Raw genomic sequence first — 13038 nt, 5'->3', positions numbered from 1 at the left:
TGGCATGTGGTATCAAAGGTCTTGACTGGGAGGATTTTAGTGAGATACATGTAGAGATTACCTCCCAACCAAGTGGATCTAAGGGAGAGGAGTGCTTGGATTTGTGTCTCTATTCATGAGTCCATGACTCAGTTGTCACCTGTGCCATACTCCTCACTGCTTTTGAGCATATTAGACATTCTCTTTCTAGTCAGTTTACAAAGCTCACCTGTTCTAGCTTCTTGGATGTTGGGCTTCAAACTTGACAGGCTCTTTGGGTCCTTCTTTTTCTTTGATGCTGTAGATGGAACCTAGGGCCTTCATCATGCTAAGCACTGCCCACTAAGCCTAGCCCTTTCATTTTACATATGAGACTGAGACCTAAAGAGGTGAAAGACATTACTAATATCACGCAGGTGGTGAATTGTGGGGCTTCCTGGCTCATACCAGTACTCTTTCCATCATTTAATGGTAAAGTTTTATTTCCCCTCTGAGAAGCTGTTTTGATGTCTTCCCTCTCTTAAATCCCACAGAGATTGGTCTTATCTCATTTTTTCCCCTAGGCCAATGGGTACAGTTACCACTTTCTTCCCCAGGATTCCTGACGACCTTTACATGTTGGACAATGTGTTTCATCATCATCCTCTTCCTATCCATGAGCCTCTCTTCCCTACTGCTCTCCCATCATCCACTGTCCTCATGTCTACCATACTCCTGAATCTGGATTTTGGGGAGTCTCCACCCAAAAAGGCTTTAGAAGGAAATATCAAGCATCAAAAAATTTTTGTTAAAAAGTGGTGGCTCTTGAAACAGAGGAACATTCTCAATAAAAAGAAGTAGACCTCTAGCAAGGTGCCTAAGTTGCACTCAGAACATGCAAAAAAAAAGCAGGGGGGAATGTGAGAGTGGACGGCACTTGGAAGATCCCTTCCCTTTCAAAAAAGAAGACAGCTGTACCCAGGAATGCACCAGGGTTGTCCCTAGACAAGAAAGCTGCAGAGTCTCGACTGACCCCTGCCCCTTCAAAGAAGGCTAATTCTGCTTTAGCTCAAGTAGATTTGCTGGGGGAGTACTAGAGTCCCCTTCCAAAGATTAAGAGCCACCCAACTTGCTCCCAGAAGAACACTCCTTAGAACAATGCTACATAGAATTCCACTAGAGCTCTCTCAGAGGATAAGTGTTCTGGAGCATCCCAGAATTTGCCAGGGAAGATGATGGCAATTGACTCTGAAATGACAGGGACAGGACCCAAAGGGCATGTTAGTTCCTTGCCTCGATGTAGTACAATGGAGATGTGCTTTATGACAAGTACATCCTTCCCCCTGCCACATTGTGGACTACCAGACCAAATGGAGCAGTATCTGTAAGAAGTACATGGTGAATGTTACACTGTTCAGGATTGCTTGGAGCCAGATCTTGAAGATAATCTTGGGGAAGATAATGGTGGGGCATGCCATCCACAAAGACTTAAAAGCCCTGTAGTACTTTCACACCAAATTCCTCACCTGGGACACTTCCCAAATGCCCACCCCAACCAAAAGGCCAGCTACCTGGAGAATGCCACCATGTCTCTGAAGCACCTCACCAAACAGCTGCTACACCAGGACATACAGATCAGGGAAAGCAGACATTCCCCTGTGGAAGATGCCCAGGCCACCATGGAGCTGTACAAGTTGGTTGAAGTTGAGTGGGAGCAATATCTGGCCCAGAATACCCTGAAAAACAAGCAGCTGTGGGGAGACAAAGGAAGCACCCAGGAGAAACAGGGCAGTTGACCAAAGGATGGCTCTACCAGCTTCAAACCTGTGGAAACTAGACTTATTGGGGAGACAGACTCTATGCCAGACCCAATATCCATTGAAATTTCACCTCAGTTCTTGTGTCCTGTATCTGGTTAAGTGTCACATGAAACGGGGAAGCCTTCATGTCAGAATACAGGCCTAGATCCCTTATCTTAAATTGTGCTAGCCACCGATCCCAGGGTGCTTTGTGCCAGACAAATGTTTTTGATTTCCAGGGCAGAGCATACTGGGAAATGTAGTTTCCCACATTGCCTTACCAGTAAGGTGGTCATACATCTCTTGTTTTTTGGAGACAGGTGTGTGGAGTTGTTACCCAGGTTGGCCTCAACCTCATTCACTTAAGCAATTCTCCTACTTGAGCTTTCTGAGTAACTGGGACTCAGCATTTTTTAATTCTCAAGTAAATAACAGCATCCTTTCACTTTCAAAAGTGTCTTGATTGGATAATGAATTGTATGGTCATGTTACTTATCCCATAGTCTGCTTTTGGCTCAGAATCTGCATACAGCCTGCCAGTATACAACCTGCCAACTTCAGAGGAGCCACTATTAGTGAAGTTTTATTCTTAAGATTATAAGGCAGTGAGGTAAGAGTGTAGCTTAGAAATCAACTTTTCTGATTTAGAAAAGTAGTTTCTTGCCTAGAATAATAGAGGCTTTATTTAATTTAGGTTCTACTTGGGAGGTTTAAAATGAATTTACATGGTTTTATTTATTTATTTATTTTGATTGGGGGGGTTGTTTGTTTGTTTTTAATTTTTTACCTTGCTAAAACAAGCCCCTAAAACTTAAATGATTTCTTTGATTAATTTTTATAATGGAAAAAAAAGATCAGTTTACAACCTTCTAAAACTTCTCCAGCTTGCACCTCCAAACATTTCCAAACCAATTTCAAAGGATTTTGAAATACATAGTCATATTAGTCACAGCAATAACCTCACTTCTTGATACTAGTTCCTGTGTTAATCAGACTTTTTAAAAAATATTTTTAAGTTGTCAATGGATTTTTTATTTTATTTATACATGGTGCTGAGGATCAAACCCAGCATCTCACACATGCCAGGCAAGTGCTCTACCACTGAGCCACAACTTCAGCCCCCTGTGTTAGACTTTTGTCACTGTAAACAAAATACCTTTCAAGGAAAACTTAGAGCAGAGAAAGTTTATTTTGGTGCATGGTTTCAGAGGCTAAGTTCATTATGAAGAAGAAGGGCCATAGGAAGATGAACCCTTCCAGGGCACACCCCTAGTGAATCACTCCCTTCAACCACACCTGTTTATGGTTACCACTCAGTTATCTATTCAATCTAGGATGAATGGATGAGTTTACAGTTCTCACAGTCCAACCTTTTCACCTCCAAACATCCCTGCATCAACATAAGAGCTTTTGAAGGACACCTTGTATCCAAATCACAATAATCCCCAATGCAGCAAGGTTCAGAGGTGAGCTTTTAGACAATGATTGGATCATGAGGGCATGATGTTCAGAAGATGAAACCATATGATAGAGTAGTCCACTGATGGTTGAATGAATAACTGCAGGATGGGTCCTAGTTAAAAATATATCACTGGGGGTGTTCCCTGGAAGGGTTTATCTTCTCCCCAGCCCCTTCTCTCTTTCTGTCCACTTCCTAGCTGCCATAACACAAGCAAATTTTCTTTGCCATGCCTTTCACCATGACATTCTGCCTCACCTCAGGGCCAGACCAATGGAGTTGTTTACCATGGACTGAGACATTTGAATCCACAAACCAAAATAAATCTTTATGCATCTCAATTGTTATTGTCAGATAAGTTGGCCACAGTGATAAAAAGCTAAGTAATGTACAACTTCATTAGAGATCTTATTGACATTAAATAAATGGGAGAATATATTATGAACAAACATATACCAATAGATTTGAGAACTGAAAAGTTATTGACAAAGAAAATCTATAAAAGCTTATCAAGAATAAAATAAAATTTGAATAATTTATAGTCTATAGAATGTGTAAATATCTTACCACCAAGAAATTCAAGAAGGTCCGCATAGCTTTGAGATCCAAGTAAACATTTAAGAAATAAATTGTGTCATCTTAAACATCTCTTCAAGAAATTTGTTTTAAAAGAGTGAATACTCTAAAAATACTTTTCTTTTTCTCAGCATAGTTTTGATATAAAATCCTGACACAGGCATAATAATAACAAAGTGTGTATACACACATGCACACACACACATACACACACATAAACTTTAAAAGAAAATCATAGAATAACTTAATAAGCTGGCCAAAACAAAACAAAACAAACAACAACAACCACAAAACTGTTTCTTAAGAAACAAAGAACTGAGGAGGTCCCCACCGCCACCAGCAGACACCCACAGGAGCCTGGCCTCCGCCATGGACTACCCTTTCAACCGTCCGACTACCGTGGGATCTCAGACCCAGACCAGGTCTGCCCTCACTGACTGGCCTGGGACCCAGGTCCAGGATCCACACTCTAAGAAAGGAAGACACGTAGAAAAAACAAGGGAGGAAAATGCCGCAAACAAACCAGGACACTATAATAACAGAACCCATGGACAGCGAACTTGATGAAATTTCAGGGAAAGAGTTCAGAAGGTTCATAATTAAAATGATCTGTGAAATAAAGAATGAACTAAATGAGCAAATACATTGCCAGGCAAAAATTGATCATTCCAACAAGGATAAGAGAGCAAAAACAGGTAGCAAAAGATAAAGTCGAAACAAATAGAGACTCTGAAAAAAAAAACAGTAAAAATTCCTTAAAATGAGGGATACAATAAACCAAGTAAAAATCTCAATAGAAAGCATAACCAACAGAATAGATCACTTGGAAGAAAAAACGTCAGATAATGAAGACAAAATATACAATCTGGAAAATAAAGTTGATCACACAGTAAAGATAGTAAGAAATCATGAACAGAACATCCAAGACTTATGGGACAGCATCAGAAGACCAAATCCAAGAGTTATGGAATAGAGGAAGGCACAGAGTTTCAAACCAAAGGAATGTACAATCTCTTCAATGAGATAATGTCAGAAAATTTCCCAAGCCTGAAGAACGAATTGGAAAACCAAATACAAGAGGTTTACAGGACACCAAATGTACAAAATTACAGCAGATGTACACCAAGGCACATTATAATGAAAATGCCTAGGATACAGAATAAGGATAGAATCTTAAAAGCTGCAAGAGAGAGAAATCAGATCACATATAGGGGGAGACCAATTTGTGTATCAGCAGATTTTTCAACCCAGACCCTCAAAATCGGGAGATCATGGAACAACATATACCAAGCTCTGAAAGAAAATGGATGACAATCAAAAATATTATATCCAGCAAAGTTAAGCTTTAGATTTGATGATGAAATAAAAACCTTCCATAATAAACAAAAGTTAAAAGAATTTACAACTAGAAAGGCTGCACTAGAGAACATCTCAACAACATATGCCACAAAGAGAAAATGAAAAACAATGATGAAAATCAGTAAAGGGAGGTATTATGCTAAAGGAAAATCTAATCAGAGGAGAAACCAAGTCATGTTAAATACCAAAAATAAACAAAAATGGCTGGGAATACAAATCATGTCTCAATAATAACCATGCATGTTAATGACCAAAACTCACCAATCAAAAGACACAGACTAGCAGATTGGATATTTTTTTTTTTAAAAAAAAAGGACCCAACAATATGCTGCCTCTAAGAGACTCATCTCATAGGAAAAGATATCCACAGACTGAAGGTGAATGGTTGGGAAATACCACCACTCACATGGACTGTGGAAGCAAGCAGGGGTTTCCATCCTCATACCAAATAAAGTAGAATTCTAGCTAAAGCCAATCAAATTGGATAAAGAAGGACACTACATACTTCTCAAGGGAACCATACACCAACAAGACTTAACAATTATAAATATATATGCCCCAAACAATGGGGCATCTATCTTCATCAAACAAACTCTTCTTGAGTTCAAGAGTCAAATAGACTACCACACAATAATTTTGGGTGACTTTAACACACCTCTTTCATTACTAGATAGATCTTCCAAACAAAAGCTGAACAAAGAAACTATACAATTCAATAATACAATCAATAACAGATTTAACTGACATATATAGAATATTTCTTCCTTCAATAAGCAAATACACTTTCTTCTCAGCACATGGATCTGTCTCTGAAATAGACCATATATTATGCCACAAAGCAATTCTTAGCAAATATTAAAAAATACCAAAAACCTAATCAATAACTAGGCAAATTAAGCAGACATTCCTGAAAAGAATAAATACAAATGGTCAAAATATGTGGGAAATGTTCCAGAGCATTAGTGGTCTGGGATATGTAAATCAAAACTACACTGAAATTTCATCTCACTCTGCTTATTATGGCAACTATCAAGAATATAAACAATAATAAATACTGGTGAGGATATGGAGAGAAAGGAATGATTACACATTGTTGGTGGGACTGCAAATTAGTACAACCACTATGGAAGTCATTCTGGATCTAGGAATGGCCAGATGTGGTAGCACCCACCTGTAATCCTAAAGGCTTAGGAAACTCAGGCAGGAGGATCTCAAGTTCAAAGCCAGTCTCAGCAACTTAGTGAGAACCTAAGCAATTTAGTGACAGCCTACATCAAAATAAAACAAAACAAAACAAAAAAGAGGGCTGGAGATGTGACTCAATTGTTAAGTGCCCCTGGGTTCAATCTCTTGTACCAAAAAAAAAAAAAAATACTAGGAATGTAACCACCATATGATGTAGATATGCCATCCCTTGATATTTACCCAAAAGAACTGAAATCAGCAATCAGCATAATATACTGATGCATGCATACCAACGTTTATAGCAGCACAATTCACAATAGTCAAGTTACGGAACCAGCCTAGATGTCTGCCAACAGATGAATGGATAGAGAAAATGTGGGGTATATACACAATGGATTTCTGCTCAGTCATACAGAGGTAAATGGATGAAACTAGAGACCATCATGCTTAGTGAAAAGCAAGACTCAGAAAATCAAGGGTCAAATGTTTACCTCTCACATGTGGAAGATAGAAAAAAGAATAAAAGAAAACTCACAAAAATAGAAGAGAAATCAGTAGAGATAGAGCATCAAGGGGAAGAAGAGGATGGGAAGGAATGAAAAAGAACTGAGGGATAAAATTGACCAAATTATCTATAATTCACTAGTGAAATATGTGTGTGTTTTTTTATTTATTTAGATGAAAAGAGGGAAGACCAGAGAGTGTAGAAAAGGGAAAGGGGGGAAGCAAAAGTGAAATACTAGGGAACAAAATGGAACAATTTATGTCCTGCACATATATAAATATGTTACAATGAACCCCACTGTTATCTATAACATATATAATGCACAAATAGATACATTAAAAAAAAAACAAAGAAGTGACACTACAGAGAAAATACTGGTAAATTGAAAAACTGGTAAATTGAACTATATAAAATAAGTACTTCTCTTCATCAAAAATAAAAATATCTTTAACAAATTGAAAAGGTGAGCAACAGAGCCAGGGAAGCAATTTGCAGGACATATAACTAGAAAATGGCTCATAGCCAGAATAATTAAATGCTCCCAGGTAATAAGAAAAATACAGACAATCCAATATCCAAAAAGAGGAAAGCACTTGAATGAGCAACTGCAAAGGTGATCAATATACTTCACAGGTATTATCATTATACATCCCCAAAGAGATTAAAGATAAAGCCTATTCACCATGCCCGTTATGTGCAAAATGATAAAACAGGGAATCTTTCCTATACAACTTTTGAGTACATACATTGATACAGCTGCTTTGAAGGACTGTGTATCATTTAGTTTATCCTGGAATTGTACATAATTATATGTGGCAACCCAGTAATTCTACACATCAGTATGTTTTTAACAAAAATGTTAAAATGCATGCATGTACCAAGACATATACACAAAAGTGTTCATTGGTGAATTATTCTTAGTAGTCAAGCATTGTAAAGAACCTAAATGTTAGTCAGCAGTGCAATGGAACACTTATTATTGAATATTTGGAGGAAAAAAAAATGATAGCTACATGAAACAATTTAAATAATCTCAAAATCTTGGGTAAAATATCCTAGTCACAAAAGAATTGCAATTTTATGATTCAATTTATTTCAAGTCATAAGCAGGTAAACTCTATTTTGAGGTTTAGTGGCAGCTATTTCTTTTAGAAGAGCAGTAAGGGTTAGTGATGGGGAGAAGACACAAGAGGCCCTCTAGGTGTTAAAATATTTGATTTAATGACCAGCTCTTGCTTATAAGTGAGTTTCCTTTGTGGTATTCACTGAGCTGTGTGGTCAGGATTTTTTCCCCTTTTTTATGCCTGCTATGTTTCAAACAAGGCTAAAAAATAAAATGGCTTTTGCTATAGACTTAAAAAATTTGTAAAAATATATACAAATAGATTATTTTCTTATATGGAAGTATTTAACTATGTAAAGTAATCCATGGCATATATTTTTTTCTTAAGATTTATGTAACATAGAAAAGATTTTATTTTCAAACATATTTTATTTGTATATTGAGAAAAATATAAAGGTTCTTTAAAAGAGGAGAAGAATCCAGCTTTTCCTTCTATAAAATTTCCCCTTTGGTGGGTTTGGGCCCCTGGAATGGAAACAGCAGCAATCACAGGTTGCACACAGTCAGCACTAAACAAATAACCATGAACTGCTTATGGTTTAGGGAGATCTATAAAGAGTCTGGACAGCACTAGCCTTACTCAGGGATTTGGGGAAAAGTTTGGGGCAGACCCTCTGCCCAATTAGCCCTGAGGGTAGAGGAAGAATTACCGGTGACCAACAAATAAGGAGAGTGTAGGGAGAACAGCATGTTCATGAAGAGCGAACAGAAAGGAGGCTTTGCACAAACTGAAAATAAATAAACTATTTTAGTAAATAAATAAATAAACAAAAAAAACCCTGTCATTTATTATGCAATATTCCTATCCCACATCCTGAACACAGAGCAGGACAGAACAGCAAATACCCAAACCCTAAGAGCAGAAAGCTGCAGGGAGCCATCCAGGAAAACCACATGAGAATCTTCTCTAGGTGTGTAGCCAGGGAGATTTTAACTTTCACCTTGGGAACTATCCATGACTTTCCCAAGAAATAGATTGCTCAAGGCACATGATTTTTATCTTCGCTCTTCTGGGAAGATCTCTCGTGGTCGCTCTGGAGTAACCTGTTGGGAATTGGACAGCCCACCTTTGACCATGTTTGGAGAACATTCTATAGAAAGTCTTTGATGTCCCCCTGATATAAATAAAGCATACAAGGGCTCCATTTTGCCATAGTATAGAAGCTTGATCTGTATGATCAGCTTGCTCATCCCACCTCCACTTATTGAAATTATTTTCTGTGTCCTGTGGTCCTTTCTCTGTTCTATTTTTCCTAGCTTTTATTTCTCAGCCAGCCCATTACACCCAGTGGATCTCCATTTCCATTGCCTGTGCAGAAGTGGGCAAGAGAAAGCTGGGACTTTCTAGTATTATACAAGCTAAAAAAGGAAAACCTCATTTATCAATGCATACTAAAGGAACTTTGCAGAGCAGATAAGTAGAAACCATCATCCCCTAAGCATTCAATTGGCAATGATTTGTTACTTAAAACCTGAGCTTTAATAATCAGTTCAAACAGGGATTGAAGGCATCATAGAAAGAGAATGGGCTTTGGACATCCCTGAGTGTTAATATTATATACACCACTTTGCACTATAAAATGATGGGGGACATTGTTTAACATCTCTGAGCTTTAATTTCATTGACTGTAAACTGTAAGCAGGAGATGAAAATCTTTACATTTCAAAAGTTTTTCTATGAAGTAAATTAGTTTGATTTTATAAAGTGCTAAGCACAGTGCCTAACAGAAAATTTAAATGAATCAATTGTGGTGGCAACAGCTATAACAGCAAAGTAAAAGAAAACAGGGTATGAGTTAGAGAAGTCATTTTCCAGGTAGTCAGGAACCAAGCCCCCAAAGGAGTAAGTCCAATCCAAAACTTGTGCAAATTTGGAGATGGGAAAATTCTACTAGTCAATAAACCCAATGATCAGAATTGATGACAAAGCAGTAGTGTGCTCTAGATTTCAAGCCAGTTGGAATGGGAAGAAAAGGAATGGAATGGAATGGAATGGAATGGAAAGGAAGCAAGTCAAGAGTGAAGTAAAATGGATCCTGGAGAATCATTGAGCAAAGTGTTCTATGTAGGGCCCATCAGTCTGAATCACAACTGTGACACTAGCTAATCATATGACACTGACAAATCCTGCCATCTCTCTGCACCTCAGTTTTCCATTTGAAAAGTGACAGGATTGTGTAGTTGACTGGACTATCCACTTCAGCATTAAGCACTTCTGTGACTCTCTTTTATTAACCACCATAATAACTATGATGGTCTTGATGGTCCAATAGACAGCCCAATTCAGCTGAGCACCAGACCAGATTCTGTTACCAAAACGACTAAGAAAAACTACCAATAGTAGAGAAAATATGAAAAAGACTTACCCTCAGACTTTACCCAGGAATGTTTGCCGAGAATTATAAGGAAAGAAAAATATGAGTGCCCTGAAATGTCTTATATACTAATTCCAAATATTAGAAGTCTTTGAGGAAGTCTGAGGTTTTCAAAGTCAAAAGAAAAATCCATTTTAAGAGAAAAAAAACTCACTCTTTAGGTTTATGTACTTCTTAAAAGTAAAATGGAACCAGGAACTTTTTCCTCTGAGATTTCTGCAACGGCCAAAAACAAATAGAACTTCCTTGACAAATAATAGTTCTGCATGATATTATGACTAAAAAGAATCTTGTCATAAAAATCTAATCTTGGAAAAAATGCTTACGCTGCCAGCATTAAATAGCAATAATGGAACCAATATCTATCATTTCTGTCATTTAGGTATTTAATTGCTTCAGCAACAATTCTATGAAAGGACATGTGATAGACCTGAATTAGCACTGACTCTAGGTTAAGGAAATTAAAGTAGCTCTTGAACATGATACAAAAAGACAGTTATCATTAAGATTTTCACTTGTAACTCCACCCCAAACCCTAAGAAATGTGCTTTCCCTGTCAGCATTGCAGAGCCATGACTGATACCGTGAGGAAATCTTTCAAGCAAACAGCAATGTTTGTTGTCATAAGGGAAAACAAATTTCTCATTTTTGAGGTCCCAAACTTACAACCTGCAATCTAGAGGTAAATACCATTTATACTCATTTTAAAGAGGGTGATTTTCCCCAATGCTATATATTCTGAATGTCCTAAAATCTTAAGTTCCTAACTATACATCCTGGTCTTTGTTTTCTTTCAAAATTGATCTATGCTGACTTTTCTGTCAAGGCTTGCAGAGACTGCTGCTTCCACAGCAGAAAGGTAATTTACATGCTAAGATGATCATGAGGGTTAAAGCTGTAATATTTAGTTCTTCCTGAAAATATCTGTATTTTAACAATATCCTTATTGGTGTTATGTAACTAATGTAATGATAGTCCACTTTTTAGAATGTCACTGAGAGATTTTTGAGGGCATAAATGCTCCTAATAACCCACACACATTAAATGTATTGGTCAGGACTCTAGAAGGGACAAAATTCAACTTTCAGATCTTACAATTTCCATGACGAGAGAGAAATGGCTTAAGCACTCCCTTATCAGGTACTTAAAGTCTCCAACTGCTGGCTGAAATCAGATGCCTGCCCCTGGATGATTAAACAGTGACCAAGGAAGAGGGTTGAGGTGGAATTGTCAACCCTGAGTCATTCTCTGAAGCACTCTCTTCACGAATTCCTCATGCATGTCAATCTGGCTTAAAGTGGGTGAAAATGAGGTGTGGTTGTACAGAATGTCTTTAAAACGCTCATGAATTTGATTTCAAAATTTCCTCAAATCATAAGTTATGATTCTAATGCAGAACAAAGTGCTTACATTTAAGATATTTTAAAGGACTACTTTGACAATATGGGATAGAGTACCATTTCACAGACTTAGACGCAATTTTCAGCTCTAAAAATTCCCTAACCATGAAAACTTGGGTAAGCAACAATCTCTTTAAATGTCATAGCTAGTTTGGGGCTCTGAATAAAGAACCTACACACTTCATAAGTTCAATTTCTCCCCTTTCAACAGTACAAATAACAAAAGCAATTAGATTTCAATTTACACACATACATACACATCTCCAAATTCTTCAAGAAGCTTAGAGGCATTAATGCAGTCCTTCAATGATGAGCCAATTTTCTTTCTATGCCTCTGTCACAGCTGAAAACTTAACTCAAGCTGTGATCCCTTTGACAAGGCCAACATTACTTCTGGCAATACTGCAAAAAATTGCTTCTTCTCTATTCCCCTCCACTCAGCCCCAAATTCCATCTCTCCCCCCCCCCACTCTAAATTTTTAAAAAATATTTTTAGATGTTGATGGAATTTTATTTTATTCATTTAGTTAGATGTGGTGCTTAGAATTGAACCCAGTGTCTCACACATATGAGGCAAGCACTCTACAACTGAGCCACAACTTCACCCCCCTTTTCTCCCTTGATGTTTATTCATTGCCCTCCACATTCATACGGTCAGGGGTTCTTTTATTCATGAATGTGAAAACCAATGCAGTGCTCCCTGAACTCACTTTGATATTCTCTAAGGGGAAAAAGAGGCAACAGCATTGGAGAGAGGGAGGAAAGACCCACCATCTTATTTCATCTATTAATTGCTGCAATATCATAAGCAGGACAAACTCTCAAATTCTCCTTTTGTGGTAATTTCAATGGGGAAAAAAACAATAAAACATCTTTCTTTTAAATAGAAGAAAAGAGGAACTCCTGTTAGAAATCCACTCATTTCCAGAGCAGAGTAGGTAATCCAGATCATAGATCAGAACTTCGTCTTATGTGAGACCCCAGGTGATCTCACAGGAAGCTTCTAGAAGCTGAGCCTTTCTTTCTATCACCAAAATGTTGACCCATGTTTATATTCTAATGTACTGCACACAGTCCTCTCTGACAACTTAACACACAGTTCAGACACTATTGGGCTATTTCTTCAGCTCTAAAGGAAAATATCTGCAAAGGTGCTGCAACACAAATTAACTTCTTTGAAATTGGAGTAATTGGTCATTACAGTTTACAATGTGTGAGTATTGATTTACTATCTAGTTTTTTAAATCTTTATAATACAGTTTTTCCATCCAATTTTCTATTTCTCAGGTCTGAGTAAAA

General features: G+C 37.5%; 1 pseudogene; it reads left to right on the top strand.

The window, feature by feature from the left end:
- The first annotated feature begins 678 nt into the window (after positions 1-678).
- Positions 679-1754, top strand: LOC124104092 (interferon-stimulated 20 kDa exonuclease-like 2; annotated as a pseudogene).
- Positions 1755-13038: the final 11284 nt, after the last annotated feature.

Source organism: Marmota monax, unplaced genomic scaffold (assembly GCF_021218885.2).
Source record: "Marmota monax isolate L192 unplaced genomic scaffold, Marmota_monax_Labrador192_F-V1.1 WCK01_AAM20220418_F8-fsc00001, whole genome shotgun sequence".
In the NCBI taxonomy this organism is placed as follows: domain Eukaryota; kingdom Metazoa; phylum Chordata; class Mammalia; order Rodentia; family Sciuridae; genus Marmota; species Marmota monax.
This window is presented reverse-complemented; position numbering and strand designations above follow the sequence as displayed.